Here is a 20847-nt window from a genome sequence, read left to right on the forward strand (position 1 = left end):
CGTGGTTACGAGCACTGGCTGGGATCAGGCAGGTCCCGGGTTCGCGACCTATTATACGAGTTTTTTCGGCAGTCGGCAACCGTTTAAGAGACGTTTCAACAGCAGCACTCGCGCTGCGACTGGCGTGGCGTCCCGGTAGCTCAGTGTTTAAGAGCATGGTTCGGGAAGTGGCAGGTTTCGGGTTCGAAACCACTCCATGTACAATTATCGGCGGGTCTCCTTGAGACTTTCGTATTGCCACTTTTTGCCGTCAATTTTTTTCAACTCCGCGCGCACGCAGTGCGATGAATTTGGCGCCAAGATTGTAAAGAGGCATTCCGGTCGCGTTGCGAAGGAGCGAGCGCCGACCTACCCCGTTGTCGATTGCGAAGGGGAGAGGGAGAGAGAGAGAGAGAGAGAGAAGAGAGAGAGAGAGAGAGAGAGAGACTGATGAGTAGCGAGCGAGACAGACGAGCGGGGGCGTGTCCTCGGCCGGCAGTGCAGCCCGACGGCCTCGCAAACTCGCGCTGCAGCGGCTGCGCTGCGCCACGCCGGTGGCGGTGAAGGACTGGTGGAGGGTGCAGGTGGAACCTGGTGGAACCTGGTGGAACCAGGGCAGTTTGAGTGGGGGAGGGGGAGGCCCGCTTGCCGGGTCAACTTGAAGACAATGAGCACCCCTGTAACATGGAGAATAGACGGATGGAGGACCGGCTGTGGGTCCGAAACAGACTGCCATCCGTGTCGGCGGTTGGGAGTACCCCGCGCGGCCACCGCGCGGCGCTGCGATCGCTATGCCTCCACTTCGCCCCACCTGCACCTGCCGAACGCCCACAGATCCATAGCCATCGCTCAAAAAATCCCATTCTTTCGCCATCTCACAAATGTCATCATTATCCGACTTCATAATCACGTTCTAGGAGGACTGGGGTTTTACTGCACCTATGATTCGCAGTTGACAGTCCATCGTCATGCCCAATTGTTACGTCCAGTATTGTCATTGGGGTTTCGGGGGAAGCAATCGGGCTGTAAACAGTGTCACGACAAAGTTCATTCCTTTCGTCCCCAGAGTGAGGTAATATGGGCTTTTATAAAATTTTATTTTACTTTTTTAAGTTTTTTTATAAAAAATGTTAAATTTTTTAAGGGGGGGTTCTGGTGAAAATGCTATTTTTCCTAAATTGGTCCCACTGTGAAAAATTTGTTACAAATTTTATGTTTACCAAGTAATTATTAAAATTTTCATGGGGAGGCACATTCTGTGCCCGGACCCAGTCGAAGAGTCTTTTTGGGCCTATCTTGGCTGCATCTCAAGAAACCTTCTTGCGCATACTATTTTGTCGTTAAAGATTGGCCTTGACACTTTTCACTTCTTCGATTCTTTTTAAAAGATGCTGGCATGCACAACTCAAAATGTAAATTACATTTTTATTCATAAGCTTTCTAGCCAAGCATTTCACTATAATTGATCAAAAATGTACAAAATAGACAAATTTTAGGGACTTTTCAGCTTAAGAAGCTTACAATTAATAATATAATGGAAATTTTGAGCTATGCATGCCGGAATCTTTTAAAAATGAATCGAAGAAGTGAAAAATGTCAAGGTCAACCTTTTACGACAAAATAGTATGCGCAAGAAGATTTTTAAGATACAGCCAAGATAGGCCCGAGAAGACTCTTCGACTGGGTTCAGAGCCAGGCATGGGCCTTCAAAAGTCAAAATTTAGTCTCCTCGAAGAAAGATTTTATATACCGAACACGTTATGACAGTGGGATCTATTTAGAAAATGGCAAGATTTTCACCTGAACCTCCCCTAAAAATTTTGTGTCTATGACAAATTATATGTGTGAAGAAGGCATGTAGAATGTTGAGGGATAAATTGTACGTTACCACCAGGCACCTTCAATCATCCATTACATTGATTCCACTCAATTGGGCTGAAAAGTCGAATGACACTGTCCTTTCTCAGTCCTTCCGGAATGTCAGTGAGGGTTTTTAAGAAGCTGACACTAGAAAGCAAACGTAATTTCAGAAATTTTAGGGAGCAATGTAATGGTTTAGTGGGCTCATCGCTATGGAGAGAGCGGCAGAGTGGAGGCATAGCGATCGCAGCGCCGCGCGGTGGCCGCGCGGGGTACTCCCAACCGCCGACACGGACGGCAGTCCAAAACGCTGGCGCGCGGGCCCAGAGCCGGTCCTCCATCCGTCTATTCTCCATGCCTGTAAGTTTAACCGCGCGGTGGTGGTGGTGTGTGCGGGGCGGAGCGGGCGTGCCTTGCTTGGCAGTGCCGTGCCGTGCCGTGCCGTGCCGTGCCGTGCCGCGCCGCGCCCCGAGGTGCAGCAGGAAGCGGATGCGACCCGCATGGGGCGCCGAGACGCTGAGGCTGCTTGGCCTCTTCGCCGCCAGAGGGCGCCACTGCTGCAGTGCAATCCCTCCGCCTTCCTCGCCGTCGCCCAGCACATCAATCGGCGGCCATTTCGCGCGCCATGTAACGTCCACTTTCGTCCGTTACTTGTTTAAATTTCCCTCTCTACTACTGTCCTCTGAATTTTCCATACCTCGTTCCGTTTCGATCCTCTTTTCGACTTCGGTTCGTTCTTTACTATTTTTCATACTGTCACCGGAAGTTTTCGCCCTTCCGTATTTTCTGGGTTCTGTCATTCAGCTGGGGACTTTCGTTCTGTTAACAACTTCCAGTGCTCGCTTCGGCGGCCTGGCTAAGTTCGTCATGTAGTCCCACTGTTTCCCTAACCCGAGAGGTCTCATCTAGTTTTAACAACTTAGTATAATCTGTACTTTGTCCTCGGTGAGTTTGTCTGTGGCCTGTTCCACTCTTGTTGTCGTTAACTTGGAGGTTATGTTGCCCATGGTTTGCCATGCTTTGGCCTACTCCTAGCTCACCTGCATTGTGTATTTTCAGGGTTTTGTATCTGGTTCGTCACACTGTGCGTTGAGGTCATTCTCCGCCATGTGTTCCTTCACTCCAAGATCAGGAGCAGCAAACTTGTGTAGTGAAGTGATGTGAATATGGACAAATCTTCTGAGTGAGAAGTTCGCAGTCAGTGCTGTGATTATGTGTTTTAATAATAAGTCTGTACTTCAGTAAGTCGGTATTTTAGATTATTAGTCCAAAGTTCTGAATATGTTTGCAAGTAGCAAAACGGATCTGTTCAAGTCATGTAGTCTTTTCGTTGAGACATTTTGAGTTTGCGTTCACCTGGGTATTGGACCAATCTTGCCCAGTGTGTTTTAGTCATACCTTGGGAGAGGTTATCTTTGCACTCTTCAGTGAGTTAGTTAAGTTCTGTTGATTTGTATTGAATTTGTACGGTTCTTATTCGAGCTGTTGTTATTCTGTTGAAGCCAGTGCCCATGGCGTGCCCGTGCTGATTTTAATTTAGTTCTGTTTGTGAGTACCGTTGGTTCGGTTTGTTGGTATTTGTGATTATGTGTATGCATATGAGTATGGATTTGTATGGGCTTGAGTTTTGCCCTTTGTGTGAGTTCTGTGCTTGAGTTAAGTGTGATCTGTCCGTTATTAAAATGGTTGTTTCTGTTATTGTTAAATCGGTGTTCAGTTCAAGTAGCCTATTTCCTTTGATGGTGACTTTGTCGCCTGGCGCCCAAACATTTGTGAGATTATAAAGTCAAAGTTGATCACCCTCACCCACTCTACATCTAAGGCTTGCCGGTGCCTCCGTTTAACAATAGTCAGTCTTAGTCAGTCAGTAATTATGAGGCTACAGCCAGATGGATGGGAGAGAGAGAGAGAGAGAGAGAGAGAGAGACCTTAATTGCGTCCTCCTCGTCCTGCCGATCAACACAAGCAGGACTTCCCTCTCCCCGGCCGACCCACCGGCCACCCCGGCCATCTGGACCGTTCCTTGCGGTGGCCAGGAGACTAACTCCGCACTTCTCTCTCTCTCCCACTCTCTCTCTCTCTCTCTCTCTCTCTCTCTCTCTCTCTCTCTCTCTCTCTCTCTCTCTCTCTCTCTCTGAATCGCACCGCAGGTAAGAGTCTAACGACGCCTGTCGTCCACCCTCCGCCGGCGACCACCCCGTTTCGTCGGCAAGGCCTTGGCAATTGCCTGAAAAGTGGGCGAATCAGTTACAGTGGAGGGCTGTGGCGGGGCCTTGGCAAGGCGGAGGGAGGGGGTCTCCTGGAAAGCGGAAGGGCCGGCCAGTTGGTAACGAGCTGGGGCCCTTCCGAGTACCCGCACTTTACCGAATCGATCCGACGTGGATGATTGAAAGTCGCTAAAAAAACTATCTGGAAACTTTATATCTTCGATTTAACTACACGCCGTTGCAAGGAAACCCAGGCATGGAAGCAGGCCTGCATCCAAAAAAAAAGTTTCATGATTTTTTTTCCTTTTTTGGCTTTTTTTTTCGAGTGAAAAAAATTTTATACAAGAAAAATTTTTTGTTCTACAAGAAAAAAAAAGTTTGGCTCAAAAAAGAAATTTCTTGAAAAAAAAAGGAAAATTTAATTTTTTTTCATCCAAGAGGCCGTTTTTTGGGGTGTGGCATTTCGAGAAATGTGTGACTCGTTGGGAGTCACGGGAATTTAGTTGGCGCATGCTCGTTCTGGCATCAGTCAGTCAGCCGCGGCCACAGTATCGACAGATGACAGCACTAGCGACAGCCACATGACGAATCACACCCGTCCTCCCTTTTTCCTCCGGTTTTGACAGCGCTAGTGACAGATGCACGGTCCCGTATCAGCGCACTGTGTCGGGCGTTCTCATCCGCTTTGCTCTTTGTTTTGCCCTAGTCCTTTTCGGGGAGGTCATGTCCCAATGCGCTCCAATGATCCGACGGGCCTGGGAGAGCTTCCTGCACGCCGCCGTGCAGCGCACCGACCGATTTAGTCTCTCCGTCTCCCTCGCACTCGCACGGAGGGCCCCGTGAGGGTGACAGAGGCAGCGCGAGGCCTGGCTAGACTGGCTCGCAGAAAACGATTGGGAAAAGCGAGGAGAAAGACGTTGAAACAGAAAGGAAAAATCGGCCGAAGCGTGCGCAAGCAAGAAGAAAATGCCCGCCGCAGCAGACGAGAGAGAGAGAGAGGAGAGAGAGAGAGAGAGAGAGAGAGAGAGAGAGAGAGAGCGACGCCAAACGAGACAGACTGATAATAGGCCATGCCGCGCCACCCGGGCGGTGAAATTACTTTATGGAAAAATAAAGCAATTTGCTGTGTACCCCCGGCCGGCCCCGGCTGGCCCGGCCTGCGCTCGTTGCTCGTTGCGGGTCTTCTTGGCCTCCGGAGGGATGCGCGAAATGCGAGGGGCCTGCCAGGGCGGCCAGGGCGGCCAGGGGCGGGGTCGGCGCTATCGGAGTCATTCTAAGCCATTTAAACATCTCCGCAGTGATTGCGGGACACAACGCCGCGGCGTCGCCACCCCACTCGAGTTCATAATCCGAGTCGTTAACCCGCCCTTGTTCACTTTATCTCTCTCCCTCTCTCTCTCTCTCTCTCTCTCTCTCTCTCTCTCTCTCTCTCTCTCTCTCTCTCCGGCCAGGGGAAATTAGCGCCTCGGTGACTGGCCCGTCGTCGCCAGTCCGTCTCATCAGCCGAAGGCAGTGATTCGTGGAGGTGCAGCGGTGCGTGCAAAACGCGGTCCTAATAATTTGGAAAATTTGAAAACTAAGAAAACTTAGGAAACTTTTGCCAATGTTAGAAGTGGCGAAATTAAGGAGTGGGACATTCAGAGGTGGGAAATCCAGAAGTGGGGAGTTTCGAGGTGGGAAATTCTGAAGTTGGAAACTCAGAGACGGTGCACTAAAGCACTATCATCGTCCTTATTTTCCTCTTTCAGGAAAATGAGACCTCTGGAAGTCAAAGTCTTGCATTAAGAAACGCATTGAATGGGTGACGAGCCAGGGGACGACTCTTCATCGAGCGTTCCATAACTCCAAGAGTCGATTAGTTGGGGTCGATTCGGACTTGTTCGCTCACAAATTTTTCATGAGGGCCTTTCTGGTCAGGTCAAAAGGAACAGTGGGGCAGGTCAAACAAAAAATGGACTGAACTCCGTCACGTGGCTTTTGACCATCCCCAACGCAAAATACGCTTTTGTCGGCCGACAGGATGGGTCCCGCGTGGAGTGGTCATCAATTTCGGATTCTCTCTCTTCTTCTCTCTCTCTCTCTCTCTCTCTCTCTCTCTCTCTCTCTCTCTCTCTCTCTCGACAGGCAGCACCGCGATCGGTGAGACTGGTGCAAATCTACCGTCGCGCAAGTGGTCTAAATTTGGAGGCCGGCGGAGCGGCGAGGCGGCGAGGCCCTCGGAGTTACCTTAGCGGCCCAGACAGTCTGCGGACTGCCGCGCGATTCAAACCAGTCCTTCGTTGCTCTTTCTCTGTCGCTCCCGAGGTTACCTCCGTGAGGGCGCGAGAGAGACGGCTGTGTCCTCTCCCTACGTGGCGGGGCCGCGGCCGGGACGTCCCGACAGACGCGTCTCCAAATATAGACCCTTGTGAAGTGAACAGCGAGTGCGGAACTTTTCCGCTGTCGATTTCCTGCGCCGCGATCACAGAGAACACTGTAACCGTCCTGCACGCGGAGCCGACGCACAGTGGGGCAGAAGACCGGTGCAGTCGGCCAAAACTCTAGACGCGTCTTGAGCTCCAGAGTCGCTGTACAGGACTCGAACCGGACGTGTGACCCCACCAATGGATTGCTCTCCGAACGAGGAACCCTTTGGTGGGGTCAGACGCTCGGTTCGAGTCCCATTTAGCGACTCAGGAGCTGAAAACGCGACTAGAGTTTTGTCCGCCTCCACCGGTCTTCTGGCCCACTGTGCGACGGCACGGCGAGTTGGAATCACCAGAAGGGGTTTGATTGATCGCGGAGACTCGGAGACACTCTTAATTTCCGACGTGGAGCGACTGCGCTGTCTGCCGGCGACAGGGCGCGGACTGGAGAGCCACGGAAGCCGGCCAAGACAGGGGCTGCAGCAGAACCTCGAACCGTGGAACCACCCCGCGGGACCTGCCTGCAGGCCAGTCGAAGGCCAGTCGAAGGCCAGTCGAAGGCCAGTCGAAGGCCAGTCGAAGGCCAGTCGAAGGCCAGCGCCACTGAGCCCGTAACTGCAGCGGAGTCGCCCCACACTGTGAGTTACCGCCGTGTTGCCGGCGGCGTGTGAGCGCAGCTGGTCCTGGGCGTGGGGAAAGCCCTCGGGAAAGCGCGGGGAGGCTTGGCCTGGCCGGCGAGGCGAAGTGGCGCTGGCCCGCTCTTTTCCGGAACTTTTCTTCTTTCGCGTTCCGTGGTTCCAAAGCGCTGCCGAGGCGTTGCTGAGGCGAGGCGGACCAGGGCTGCACGCAATGAGTGCTTTCGTTGGCCGCGGCCCCGGCCTGCGGGCTTCTCTGTCTCTCTCGCACGCCGACTGGGCGCCCCGGCAGTGCGAGGACGATGGAGCAGGCCCGGAGGTTCTGGGGCCTCGACCTCCGCGTGGCACGGGCGACAAGCGACAAACGGGCGCCGATAACGCTGTCCAGCGGCACCTGAGTCATCGAAGCACGCCGCGCGGCTCGGCGGCGCAGCCGGGCGCAGCGCAGCGCACGACTAAATAACAAACGCCCCGCCATTTTATTTCACGGCATCGGCCTCACCTGTGCCGCACTTCTCTGTCCGTGTGCCGGGCTGTCTGTCTGTCTGTCTGCCCGCCTGCCCGCTGTCCGCTCGCCCGGCCGAACGCCTGCCGGGGTAGGCCAACCCGCCGAACACGCAGGCCCCCGGGTGGCCTACCCACACGGCGCTCCACTGCTTCTTTTTTTGCGTTTCAAAGCGGCAGTTCGCAGTGCAATCAGGGGGCGTGTGCAGGCGGGGCCCCGCGGGGGGTGGGTCCCCTGTCGGGTGACGGTCCGTCCGTGATGGTGCAGTGGCGCAGTCGGCGCAGGGAGGGGAACCTGTCGACCGGTAGAACGAGGAACGCTTTGGGAGGGAAAAAGATGCATGATGTCCAGCCAGCCAGCCTCCCACCCCATTTGCCAGGGGAGTGGTGCGGCCCCCTTTTCCCCGCCATTGGCTTGGTGCCGGCCGGCCTGGGTTATCGAAGCGACTTTGGGTTCCTTTCGGACTCGGCGCGGCGCGGCACGGCGCGGCACGGCGCCACATGTGCACTTTTGTATGATTTGTGCGACACTAAAACGCCTGCAGACACTTTCAATACGCCGAGTCAGGGGGCGGCCGCGCGGAGCGGCGCAGAGCGGTGTGAAGGCCCGAAGGGGGCGGTTTGAAACAACGGAGGGGAAAAGAAAGAGAGGGAGAGAGATAGAGACGGTCAATCGGACCGCGTCTCTCTGTCTGGCCGAGAAGGAGGCAAGGCGGCACGCTGACAAAGGCAGTGTGCGAAGGTCGGCCGCGGTATAACTCAGGGACCAGCCATTGTCTCGGAATCAATCCGACCACCCGGCACTCCCCCCCCCCCTTCTCTGTCGGCCGGACAGGGCGCATCAGCCATCCCTCGGCACTGCCTGACCTGCACCGCAGCTCTCCCTCTCGAGCGATAGGCTTTTCCCTTGCTTTCCCCTATTTCCCTCGTGGCGGTCCGCTCGACTGCGACCCGCGCCGCCGGACGGTGGAAATGATTATTTTGGGCGTGGAGGCGCGAACGACACCGCGAAGGGCATCGCCGAAAACAACAAGTCGGGCGGACCGAGTTGGGGTAGTGCCTGGTACTGCCGGGACGAAGCGCGAAGCGAAGACAGGCGAGGCCGCTACTCAAAACTCCGGGGTGACCTTCCGACGCCCTCCCCTACTCTCTCTCTCTCTCTCTCTCTCTCTCTCTCTCTCTCTCTCTCTCTCTCTCTCTCTCTCTCCCGCCCTTGTCTCCAAAGCGACTAACGCCGGGGAAAAGTTGGTGCGGTCGCTAAGGGGCAGGCGCGACGGAACACTAAATGCGACAGTCAGAACAAAAAGTCATCCATCACAAACATGGGGCAGCGGGTCGGCCGAGTGCTACAAGGCACAACGAGCAAAACTGTCTGCAAACAAGCGCAAAAATGACGAAAATTTTTGGGCGGGAGTGTACAGCGGGGTGTTGGCAGGGCAGGTGGAGGTCTCGTCTTTGGTTCGCCACTGTCGCTGTTAGTACCAGCCACATAACTTGGTGCAGTGGAACCACAGAGGGCGCGTTGGCTGCGACTGTGCGTCTGCACTGTTAAAATAAAATGGAAAAACCCACGTAGCGCGTTCCGGAGTTCCTCGTCGCTGCCCCGTCGCTACCCCGTGGCTACCCCAGCGCTGTGTCGCCTCTCGAGAAGGCGCAAGCTCAGCGTTCCCCACACCCCACACCATAATTAGAGCCTGGTCCTCAAAAGCACCCCCAGCCTGCCCCGGCCTGCCCCGGCCTGCCCCAGCCCCACACACGTTCCCTGCCGTAAGTGCTCCAAGCGCCAGGGGCGGCTGGCGGACTGAGAGCCCCTCCGTCTCCGTCGCACCCACGGGGCGTCCCAGGGGCGCGAGAGAGACAGAGAGACCGTTCGGAGTCGCCCGGTAGGGGCGCCACTGACCAACGCCCCTTGGAAAAGCGGCCAGGCAGGCAGTTTGCCACGGCCCGCCCCTCCCCTCTCCAACGGCTTCCTGGCTCAAAGTCAATGATGATAGTCCAAACTTGTTGGCGGGCTTTGCTAGTTGCCGCGTGTTTGGGCCGCGCGACCTGGAAGCCTGGAAGGCTGGGAGCACTTCCGGGGCCCATATGCGAGCCGTGCTTGGAGCCGTGCTTGGAGCCGTGCTTGGAGCCGAGCGCGTCCTCGTGGGCGGGGCCACACGCCGCGCGCACGTGTTCAACTGCCATCGCCCCGACGGGCCTCGCCTGCCAATGCCATGGAGGGCCGGGCCGGCAGGGCAGCGCCGGACGGGCAGCACGGGCCGGAGGTCGTTCATTACCCCACAAGAGACAGACCAGAGATGGCCGTATCACACGGGTCCTGAATATCGGGGGCGAGAGAGAGGGCTTGCCCGGAGGGGGAGGGAGAGGGAGTGGGAGGGGCACCAGTCCCCTCCCTCGTCGGATCACGCAGACCGCGCGCGTACATTCGCATGTAAATGTCAGCTCGCTCGACGTCCTGCATGTTTCAGAGCTTTGCTTGCCGTAACGCCGTGCTACGCCCGCGCCGCCCCACCCCGCCACGCCACGCCACGCCACGCCTGGTCACGATCATGTCCACACAGAAGCCGTCCGGCCGGCCAGTGGGCCGCTAGAGGGCCTCTGATCTGGTCCATAAAGTCGGCCGGCGACAAGCACCGACACACTCGCCGAAAAGCGACGCGGTGCCTCACAGTGTGTCCGCGTCCAAGTGGCGTTGCTCGACCTTGGTCCGCGTGTCTAATCTGGGGGTCATTCGCGCCGAGTGAAACCATATCGGGGAAGCAGCCCTTCGCGATAAGGGGGAGGGCGCAAAACCAGGGCGGGGGCGTCACAGGGAATTGGCGGCTGCGTGTTATTACACCGGGGGAAGGGGGGACTTGTCAGTGGCGTGGCGAGGCGGCGCTAAGTAGGCAGCCCCGCCCCACATTCACGGATTCAATGTTCGTCCGACGCCTACACCTGCCGAAAACGGGCGCGCGACGAAAATGCGCCGGAGAGACAGCGCGAAGAACCTACTCCTTTCAGTCCACCCGTTGGTTGTTGGAAGGTATGGCGTGGTGCTTGCTTACAGTGTGGGGTCGGGTCGGGGAGTCGGGGGGCTGAGCACGCTCTGGCGCCACGGAGGTGTGTCTGCTCAGCCCTCGGAGCGCCGCGCTTTCCAGACGGGTACCCTCGACCACTTGCAAGTATCACCCCCCCCCCCTCTCTCTCCCGCAACCCTCTCGCCGACCTAGCCGCCGGTTGTCGCGAGCTCGGTCCCGGGAGTCATCTCGTGGAACCTCGGCGTGATGTCGCCAGAAGAGAAAAACAAGGGAAGCAATCGATGGCGTGGACGCGACCTGGCCGAAAGCACAGCGAAAGCACACCGAAAGCACACCGAAAGCACACCGAAAGCACACCGAAAGCACACCGAAAGCGCAGTGCAGCAGCGTCACCCAGGGGGTCGGTGTCCCTTTTCTCCCACTGATAGTTGTTGCTGTTGTTGTCACCACAAAGGAATGCGGATTTTCAAAGAAAATTGTTTCTCTTGGTCGTGCGGTGAGGGCGCCGCTGCTCCGGCCAAAATGGGACGAAGGAGTGAAAGAAGGAGAGAAGGGGTGACTGAAAAGAGAGAGGGAAGAAGCAGTGGCAGCAACAGCGTCCTCGCGCACGCATTTGCTTCCATAATTTTGGAAAGGCAGCTGGGCTGGAGTGGCCGGAGCAGACCGATGGAAATGCCAAGGTGGGACACACGTCATAAAAATTCATGACGTCCATATTACGTTTTTAATGCATTATCTGCAGGGACTGTGCCGCCGGGACTGACAGCGATAGGCCATACAATTATTTCAACACTCTCCTTCTCCCCTCTTTTCGGCCTGAATATGATAAGTGCATCCCATCGCGGTGGATTTTCCTAAACCGCGCATCCGACAACGCTGACTTTAGCATTCCGCCGTACATTACCGCGCAGAATTCTACCCGCTATTCCTCCAGCGCGCGCACCTGCAACAAGAACGAAACAATCAGTGATGGGGACTTCGGGCGAGGCACTGGGGCACCGCGGCCGAGTGACTCCCAGGGGAAGCGTGTGGCCGGGCACAGCTCATAAAGCAGGAGCCCAATTTAGGGCGGCGTTTGGTCACGGCCCTATCTTGGCCCTATCGCGTTGGGGTAGGAACTGGCTCGCGGGTCACGAGGTGAGGTGCGCTCGCTCAAGGGTCAAGCCCTTCTGCCGGGGCGTGGACAGGCCCTGGGCTGCTCCTTCGTGGCCCTAGGCCCTGCTTGAAACGAAAGAAAGCTTCAGTTTTCGGAGAATTTTTTGGATGGAAATAGGCTAACCGAAGGGTTACTGTAACCTACTGCGTTGTGGTTGGGTGGTTTTGACGCTACTCAGCTTTATCGAGGAGTTGCTCCGAGAGGACTGCATTGTGCATGCCTGCATTAGGTCTTGCAAGTGGTGCACTTCGGATGCCAAACATTTTATTGTCCATTTTCCTCTCATACATTTTTTTTGCGGTAGCAGCGGGGAAACTGCATGCAAAATTATTCTCGCAAGCTGGAACCGGCGTGTTCGCTAGATCGCCACTCTAAAGGCAGCGCCACAAAATTCTGACTGCGCACGTCATTTTTCGACGCCCCTCCGCCGATCTTCTCCCCGGAAGAATACACAAAAGAATGGCCGCCTATTTCTCGCAAGCTGACAGGCTTTGGAGAAATTATCGTACGGGACGTTAACCACACGACAAAGTTTTCTGAAAGAAGTTATCGTCGGAAAGTTGATAGTGACGGCGGAGGCATAGCCAGCCGGGCCTGGCGAGGGGTTCACGCGGGTGAAGGGTCGCAGGCCCTTTTTCGATGTGACGCCCTGTCGCCGCCCCTTAGAGGGCCCCCGAGTCCCTGGCGCCCTTGGCGTCCGTGGAGGGCGCAGCATTTAGTTTCGTACCCACTCACCCTCCGGCCCGCCAGCCTTCTAGCCCTTTCAGCCCCACGCCTCCCGAGGGCCTTCAATTAGCAGTGCCGAGGCGAGTCTAACTGAACCAGCCTTCCGATCGCTTTCGAAAGTCAACAGTCAACACAGCGCCGCGTGAAGCACCGTCTCCGAACTGTCATCAAGCATGTGCGACTGGCCAAAGCTGACTGCAATCAGTGCTTTCCTCTCGGTCGCACCCACAGGTCGTCGACCTGCGGAACCAGTCAGCTGATGATGCAGCATCGCCTCGTCAACAGCGAAATGCAATATGAAAATTTTGTCCCCGGTGCACGGCAGCATAGCCCCTCGCAAACGCGGTATGGCAGACGGGAGACGCTGCCAAGACAAGGAGCAAAGAGTGACGCTGTCTCTTTTCGTCTGGCCGTCTGCGCGGCATAAGTCACGATAATATGCACCTGCTGCTGCAGCTCGACAGTGACGCTCACAGTAATGGTCCGCCGGGACGCGCGTGTGCTCCGATATATTCATAGGAAGCAAGCGATGTTGGGCTTGATTGGAGCTGCATCGTCCTCAACTGCTGGGGCCCTCGAATCAGATCGATCCAGTTCGTACCGTTTCTTATTGAATACCTCTCCCTGTGCAATTCATTGGACGTATCACGTCTTCGATTCTGAGAACACTAGCTTTTAAAATTCGTCTAGATGAAACAGGTGGTCAAACCCACTCAAGAAGACGCTAGCTAGACCGGTTTCCCCGACCACTGAGCGCCATGGATATTTCTCACGCTGCTTCCTACGGCCAGCCCACCAATGTGCTGCCCGGCCGGGCATCTGTCCCCACGCCAGCAATAATGCAGGGCCTGTGTCACGTGATAGTCTTCGAAAGCCCCAGCACAGCACGGCACGGCCCCAGGCTGCACCTCTGTCACTCGATATCCCGCCGCCCCTGCAACTGCCAATAGCGTGTCCTGTCAACAACGCCTGGACCACTAATTACGTCACTACAGGTTTTTTTCACCCCATTCAAGGTAGAGGGGTGGGGCGGGGCCGCGGATGCCTCCGCCCGTGTCAGGGCCAGCCACTGAGCGCGCGGCAGGGCTGGCCGGCTGGCCACAGTCCAGGAAACTTTGTCATTCATAAAACCGCACACATTGAACCCGCACAGCCGGGCGGCAACTGGTTTCCAGGCCAGCAGCGCGCATGAACCCTCGCTAACGCGCTTGGACTGTTAAACCTATTACGAAAAACGTAAATAACGTAACCAGGACCAACACAAAGGTAGAGTAATGTTAAGTTGGGTTGTTTTCAACATTGCCTTCGCTGTCGATTCTGCGAATAAGGAGTCCGGACGCTGCTATTCGCAGCTCGCGTCGAGGTTTTCCTTGCCATGTGCAACCGGCAGCAGCAGTGGTTAGCGTTGGCAGCGCAGTCTGGGGGTAAACGGAGGCACGCCAAGTGAAAGGTCGGGGAGCAACCGAAATAGATAATGTAAGGGGTGGCGCTCAGTGTGTGTGTGTGCGACAGAGAGGGAGAGAGGGGGGATGGACTGCAGGGCCAGGATCACGAGATAAGGACGACTAACCTCAAAATAGAATGCTCTACTTTGCCCAAAGGTTTCAGACGGCGAAATGAAATATCGATGCACAGTCGGACTTTGGTTTTGTTTAGCGGATTCTGCGCTAAAGGGCCTCGATTCCAGGATCAAAAGTGATCCAAAATTCAAATGTAAGTTTATGTGATTAAAAAATTGGAACAAAATGGCCATCGAACGGTCACAGAAGCATTTAAGAGAGAGCAGTTTAGAGGAGTCGCAGGGTGGCTTAGATAGGGCAAGGACGGCCTTGCGTTTGAAACCGCCAGGGATCGCGGCCGTCACTCTAAAATATGTAGGACTCGCCATCGCTCCGGTTAGTACGCAGACTTCCGCATACGATCGGCCAGGTAGGGCAGGAAGCTCCAAATTCAAACAGGAGACGCGAGGCAACATGGTGCTGGCTGCCTGCCTGCCTGCCCGTCTGCCTGCCTGGCTGTTCCCCAAACATTGTCCCCGAAGGCTTCAGCGGGAATACATGTTGTTTCTTCGTAATCCAGTTCGCCCTGAGATAAATCCACGAGGCTGCAACTGCCGGGGCACTGCAAGGCACTGCGAGGAGGCTTACAGTGTAGCCACATTGGCGCCATTAATTTTGTCAACGAGAAGGAGCAGGCAGGGAGCTCCCCGACCGAATCAGCCGAAAGGATTCCAAGATTTGTTAGTTTCACACTAATTATTCATGTTTGGAAAGTGCGGGCGGCAAAGTCTTGGGCGCATTCATCCGCCACGTCTCTCTCCCTCCCTCTTCCTCTCTCCTTCCTTCTCTATCCTTCTCACTCCCCCAGCCGCGCGCAGCTTTGTACCTTGGAGGGAGGAGGGAAGGACCCGAAGGACCCGAAGGACCGGTGTTTGCCTCGGGACTTATCTCAAAGCACACATCGTCCGGAACCCAGAGAGAGATAGCCCCTTGAGATAAAATGCAACTTCTGCGGCAATCTGACGCACCGATCCCGTGCACACACACACACTCACACAAACACGCACATATACATACTTGCACACATACACAGGCGAACTCACACATATTCGTGTACTCACACAGACGCACGCACTTACGCACACCAACACCTACTCGGTCTCCTACGGCCCCTTCTTATAAGCTGCCCCCCTCCTCTCACCACACAGTCCTACCCTCATCCCCCCTCGCTCCCTCCCTCTCCCCCTCCCTCCCCTCTCTCTCTCCTTCCCGAACACACACACGCACTCGCCAGCAGTCCACAAACACGCTAAATGGAAGAGCGAGTGACAATGTGCCGCAAGCAAACAGGTGACTCCACCCGCCTCCGCCCCGCCGATTGGGAATTCGTCAAACAATGGCGGGGATCGATTCGGCGGCAACCGAGTGTCCAGCTGCGGTGAATCAACGCGGCGTTGGAGTCGCAGAGGGCGTGGTGCGGCACAGCGCATCGCGCCGCATCGCGCTCGGCCCCGTCCACGGGGACCTCCACGGGGACCTCGCCTACCTCGCTCTCGTTCTTTTGTGCGGAATGCTTTATTTGGCACTTTTGCAAGCTTTTTCGGCCCGGTCCGGTTTAACTTTGCACAACGCTGTAGTGCACTACGGGGAGCCGGCGTGTCAAGGTCGCACGGCTGCACCGCGCGTCCGTTGGAGTGGGAGGAGGAGGAACCCTCTGGCGAGAGGACCTGCACCGTGTGGTAGTAGCTAACCAGCTCTACACTGCCGGCCGCAAAAATCTCGCAGTCACGTGATACCAGAAAAAAGGCTAAAAAAAGGGGAGTGCTTAACAGGAATGCCGAAGTTTACTCCGTTGCTGTGTGAGCCCGCCGTGGTGCAGATGGTGCAAAGCACTGGGAGTCGCTGGAGCGAGGGCGCTGGAGAAAGACGTTGAGGGGTGAGTAATCGAGAAAGCATTATCCCAGCAAAAAGGCCACGCCTCGCACACACTCACACACGCGCACACACACACTCCGAAAATCACGCGCAAGAAGCAGTGGAGTAAGGATCGAATGAATACCCCCGTCTGCAGGCCGCGGCGCGCGCAGCTCGAAAATCCTCGCAAAAGCAAAAGGCTTGAACTCAACTGGAACAAAAATTGTTACTAGAAATGCCAAAAACGGACTTGGCAAAGCTAAGTCCGGACAAGAGACGAGGAAAATGAGCGAAGCGTTCGCGAGCGGGTTGTTTAATAAATTACGTCAACGTAACACCTGGGCGTGCCTGGGCGGGGCAGGGAGTGGCGGGGCAGGGAGTGGCGGGGCAGGGAGTGGCGGGGCAGGGAGTGGCGGGGCAGGGAGTGGCGGGGCGTGGCGGGGCGCGGCGGGGCGCGGCCGGTTTCACAAAGGCGCTTCTAGCTGTTGAGGTGCGATAATGGGAGCCAACACCGAGAAAATACGTAAACGGGCCCCCGATAAAACTGCACACCGACTACCAACCAGCTCGACGCAGCCACCAACCCCCCACCCCCTGGTTTCACACGCGCACACACTCACACACGCGCAGCGCCGCTTGGTGTTCCACACACACGGAAACGCACGTGGCCCCAATGAACAAGTGCACTGTAACTGGGTTAGAGGGCAAACACTCTGCTCCGTGCTGGTCCAACTTGATGCAGTTTTCGACTTAATGGCGGTGCACCAGCTGCAGGCGAAAAGCCGGCGAAAGGGTATTTTTGGAAAACGTTGAAATTTTTACGAATCTTCATTTTTTATCGAGCTGTCAATTAAAAAACAGCAACGTTAGGGACTTTTGAAATAAGAGCACGCAATCGTGCGCCTCTGTTGTTTCGGGCCGATCTCGTCTGATTTGCACGTGTGATGTGGAACGCGAGACGGGACTAAGACACATGCGGTGAGCACATGAGTCGGTACGTTTGTGTGTGTGTGTGTGCGTGTGTGCGCGCGCGAGTGTGTTTTGGGGCCTCCTTGCTGTGACAGCGCGTCGCGGCGGTCTAGAGGAGGGAGGCCTGACACACCCTTCTCCAACCCAGATCCCTCAGTTTTTTCCCAGGACTTTTGTCTTCAGAATAAGTTTTTTTTTCCTGGCGTCATCGTTGAACAAGAAAAACCGATGTTACTCTTCGTTTTTGTTTCCAGTGACTTTCACCGGCTAGTCTGGCTATTTCATTATTAACCCCTAATTGCGCTGTCTGGGACGCAGGAGCGCTGGGGACGGGACGGCAGGAGAGTCAAAAATGAACTAACAAAATTTCGCAGAGGCTGGTAGTAATTATTTTATAAATTCAAACTACCCGCGCAAGTTTTATGCGCGCAAAGTGTGTGAGTTTGGTGCAGCCCAGCTGTTTTGTTTTAGGCAGTAGCCTGTTGATTTTTTTTTCTCTTTTTTTTTTGACATGGTCCGCGTGCCGGATGCCTGCGAAACGGTTTTGCGCGCCACGCTCGAACGCAGCCTTGCTGTGCCGCCTCCAAAAAAGGGGCGATCGGCGTGGCAGTGGAGGCGGCAGTGGAGGTGGCGGTGGAGGCGGCGTCGGAGGCGGCGGTGGAGGCGGCCCCCAGCTGCGCCATGTCCCGCACGTCACGGTGAGCGACACGGCCCGTCGGACAGGGCGCGGACCGCAACGGCGCAGGATCGAATACCCGCAAACCGCAGCCGTTTTGTTCTCGACCCCTTTTTTCTCGCTGCGGCTGACGAGGTGCACGCAGTTGCATTGGACGGCAATGCTGCGAGTACGACCGCAGCATTGTAAAACTTGCATTCGAAATGGGGCGACGGGACAGTAGAAGGGTGGCAGGTGGAAAGGCCTGCCGACTAACGCTTTTTCGGACTAATTTTCACAATGAGAGGCGAGAACGCCAACACGGCAATGTCATTAGGCACGCTGGAAGGCGTGAGGCTCTCCAAGCAGTTCCTCAAGCAGAGCGCAGCGCCGGGGCTTTTCAAGCAGTTAGCTTGATGAGTCGGATGACGATGACGCATCGCGGGTCCTGAGCGATGCCCCATTCACATTCACATTCGAGGTGGAAACTCTCGACAAACGACCTCCAAAGTCCGGGCGGGCGGCAGTCGCGTCAGTTTCCTAAATTCCTGAAATCCAAGATCCCTGGAGTCCTGGAGCGCTCGCGCGGGCTGCCACGGCGACGGGGTCCCCTGGGCCCGGGAGCGGCAACGCAGCGCCCACTAGGGTAACCCATTCACTGCAACAAAGGGACTGAATGCAGGAATCACTTCCAGTCCCGCGCGCAGGCAAGTCGCTGTGAACTGCGACGCCGCGTTCGCGTTATCGAGGCGCAGTCGCTAAATGAATTTGGGGAGGGGGGCACTGGAGTCGTGGGCGAGACACAGCCTACAATTTCATTTTTAATAACCCAGTGGACCATCCGCAGGCAACCCACTGTTCACAAAAATCATGAAAAATTCAGACTGAATTTTTTTTAGAGTCAGGACCTTTGCGATTTGTGAGCCCCTCTGCTTGTGGCTCTGTCTCCGTCACTCTCACTGCCCAACGGGGCGGCCAACGAGCGCAAGAGAGACAGAGCGACCAGGGGCTGTAATGAGTTGAGAAGAAAAACATTCCTCGGGGCGCGCCGGTCGAGCCACCCCCGAACTGCGCTTAGTGAGGCGTCAGACTGAGCGCGACTTTCGATTAGGTCGAAAATCGACGCGGCACGCATCAGCGCTCCCACTTCCGCCTGCATCATTCATGGGGTGCCAATTTTTGCAGTGCTCTGTCACTCCCTCCCACAGGGTGTCGCAACGGCCAGTATAAATAAACAAGCCGAAAAATGAGTTTGATTGCAGTGCAACTGGTGCGCTCGCCGCTCCCGATGAGACACCTCGTTCTAAACTTAATGAATCGCTGCATGATGCATCGTCCCTGCACGACGTGCCCCTGTCGCTCTTTCTCTCTCGCACTCATGGGGCACCCTGTGGGAGCGAGAGAGACAGCGGCCGAAGCAGTGCCCAGCCTGCTGCAGCTGCGCCTGGCAATCGGGATGCGTTCGGGAACGACCCTGTGGAACCGCCAGGCCGCTTCGGAACCCCTGCCTGTCCCTCTCGCTCGCACCGGAGTGGCACCCCCGGGGGTGCGAGCGAGACGGAGAGTGGCTGCCGCGACGCCGACAGTGGGGTGGCGGGTTGTAATTTCGTAATTGGTGGACGTGCGTGGGCCCATTGCATTCTGATCACCAAGCATTAGGAGTCGGCGCAGGCCTCGCTCGTGTCACGCGGCCGTGTCACGCCGTCCGCGTCACTGTGTCACGCCACGTCACGCTCGGTGGTACACTGCCAACCCGTCGCCTGGATTTCCAAGGGAGTGCCTTGAATTTTCGGACTGTTATTGGCAGTCGGAGTCATTGAACCGGTATCGGCACGCCTGCACTGTGTCTGCAGGACTAGGCCGCCACCGTTGCCCGCAATTTGCACCTGGGCGCTAGACGGCCGCACGCAGCGCCACGCACACACGGCCATTAGCACCGTGTCTGTCTCTCTCGCACTCACGGGGCGCCCGGTGAAAGTGCGAGAGAGACAGAGCGCTGTTCGAAATGAGTCGACGGGCACGTGTGCACACAGGGCAGCGGAGTGATTCTGTCGCTCTGTCTCCCTCGAACTGGACGGGGCGGCCCATGAGTGCGAGAGAGACAGGGCGATGCAGTTTGCGGACGGACGGGCGGACCGGTTAAATCGGCGCTGCTTCGTGTCCGGGACTTCGGGCCGCCAGGGAATATGACTGCCCTCGATCGGAATTTGCACGTGTAGGGGCGGCCCAGAGAGCCTGCCGCTCCCCGGAGGCGAGCCCCGGATGGAGGGGGCGCAGTGGTGGGGGTAATATACCCCCGACAGTGCGCGGGCTTGACCTGTCGCCCGTACGTTGCAGAGCATTGCTTCACACGCAACGCGCACTCCAAATCCCCACTGCACTCCAGCCAGCAGCCGGGCCGGGCCGGGCCGCGCCAGGTATGGAGACACAATGTTTTATGAGCAGGTGATAAGATAAAGCAGTCTGGAAGCCCAGTTTATCAGCAGCGGGGTCCCGCTCGGCGGGGGAGGAGCTCTCTCTCTCACACACAGACACACACCGACACACCCACGCATGATATCGCCGAACAGACTAGATCGAGAGGAGCTCCAGTTGGCTTGAGTCCCTCACCACCATCTTTTCCTCATTTTTTGCGTGTTTTTTTTTTAGTTTTAACTGTGAGGTAGTGTGTTGAGTAACCCAAGCTTGCGTACAGGGCGCGACAAATACTGCGAGGGAGGGGTCTGCATGTCCGAGACGAGTCCCCTCGTAAAAGTAGCAGGGGAGGCTAAGTAAGTCACCCCGTTGCGCGCATTGGCGCTGCACCCCGTCTCCGGCCCGGCCAGACCACCAGACGGCCGGCCGGGCCAGCCTGCGGCCTGCACTAAAGCCTGCAACCTGTGCAGCAACAACAGCAACAACAACACCTGGCCCTTAAAGGGAGGTGCAACATTTTACAGCGTTATTCACGAGCGTCGCTACGCCTCCCGGAAAAGGCGGCGGCGCGCGACGCGTCGTCATCGCGGACCCTCTGGCCGTTCGCTTAATCTGCTATGAGAAATTCCGCGGCACGGAACCGCGACCGGGTGGCCGCGAAGATCTGGGCACGGCCGGGGCGCTCGTTGGAGTCGGCTCGGGGACTCCGCGAGCGATCACTGGTACCCACTGACTTTGTATACCGCGGGGGAGAAATAAGACCCTGCTTACCGTCATACCGACTGCGGGGGGAAAGAAGACCCTGCTCACCGTCATACCACGTCGGGCCTAGGTCAAAAAGCTAAGGGTTGCTGCTGTTTTCGAGATTCAGTTTAGGTTTTTCCCACCACTGCCCTTCTAGAT

The 20847-nt window shown here is 56.4% G+C and overlaps 1 protein-coding gene and 1 long non-coding RNA gene across 2 annotated transcripts in view; one reads left to right on the top strand and one right to left on the bottom strand.

The window, feature by feature from the left end:
- Positions 1–20847, bottom strand: part of LOC117645294 (RNA-binding protein Musashi homolog Rbp6) — a 310020-nt gene that overhangs the window by 231750 nt on the left and 57423 nt on the right. The window lies entirely within an intron of this gene.
- Positions 2506–3545, top strand: LOC117645296. The gene is made up of 2 exons (XR_004587723.1): positions 2506–2784; positions 2899–3545. It is a non-coding gene; the product is annotated as an uncharacterized LOC117645296 (long non-coding RNA).

The sequence above is a fragment of the Thrips palmi genome, unplaced genomic scaffold (genome assembly GCF_012932325.1).
Source record: "Thrips palmi isolate BJ-2018 unplaced genomic scaffold, TpBJ-2018v1 HiC_scaffold_18, whole genome shotgun sequence".
In the NCBI taxonomy this organism is placed as follows: domain Eukaryota; kingdom Metazoa; phylum Arthropoda; class Insecta; order Thysanoptera; family Thripidae; genus Thrips; species Thrips palmi.